Source organism: Pollicipes pollicipes, unplaced genomic scaffold (genome assembly GCF_011947565.3).
Source record: "Pollicipes pollicipes isolate AB1234 unplaced genomic scaffold, Ppol_2.1 Scaffold_3447;HRSCAF=4054_pilon_pilon_pilon, whole genome shotgun sequence".
In the NCBI taxonomy this organism is placed as follows: Eukaryota; Metazoa; Arthropoda; class Thecostraca; order Pollicipedomorpha; family Pollicipedidae; genus Pollicipes; species Pollicipes pollicipes.
The window spans coordinates 34,026,964-34,027,660 of record NW_023596297.1 but is presented as its reverse complement, the minus strand read 5'-3'; the positions used below and the strand labels follow the sequence as shown (position 1 = coordinate 34,027,660).

The 697-nt window shown below is 56.4% G+C and overlaps 1 non-coding gene across 1 annotated transcript; it reads left to right on the top strand.

Annotated features, from left to right (window-relative positions):
• The first annotated feature begins 415 nt into the window (after positions 1-415).
• TRNAN-GUU (transfer RNA asparagine (anticodon GUU)) lies at positions 416-489 on the top strand. Its single transcript has one exon. It is a non-coding gene; the product is annotated as a tRNA-Asn (tRNA).
• The last annotated feature ends 208 nt before the right edge of the window (positions 490-697 follow it).

Below are 697 nucleotides of genomic sequence, written 5' to 3'. Positions count from 1 at the left end.
GAACAGTCTATAACGGTAGCGAGACGCGCAGGATTCCTCCCCAGCCTCGCTCAAAAAGCAGATGAGCACTGCCACCCCTCACATGTGCAGCCAGGGGCGTACATCACACCAGGCAAGGCCCAATAAATAGCACCGGGGCTTACGAGCCCCGGCGCTATATATAGGGCCTTTGAAGTGGAAGACGGGACTGCATTCACTGCTTTACAAGGATTGCGCGCCCGGCAAGGGTTTCTTTTACCAGAGAGCCTTTTCCGCTGGTGTTGGCAAGGTTGGAGACAGTCGGCCGGCTCGGCTGCGGGCCCGCGCGTCTGGTGGTATGCCAAGATCAGGAGATACGTCATCACTTTTGTGCCAGTCGGCGGACACAGCTGTGATGCCATCGCAGGTTTTTTCGCTTGTTTCTGTGTTTCCACGGGCCTCCGTGGCGCAATTGGTTAGCGCGTTCGGCTGTTAACCGAAAGGTTGGTGGTTCGAGCCCACCCGGGGGCGGCCCTTACAGGTCAGCTTTGGAAACTGACATGTAAAGTGCTTTAGTTGCCGACGGGTTTCTCGCAGCCAATCGATACCGTGCGCTCTCGTGCCAAAAACTGGTACTGATGCGACACCTCGACGTCTCATCTTCGCGAGGGCTGGCTTTCCCGCTGGTATCATATATGTACGGGTATGGGGCGCCAGCAGCCCTTTAAAACAAGATTGA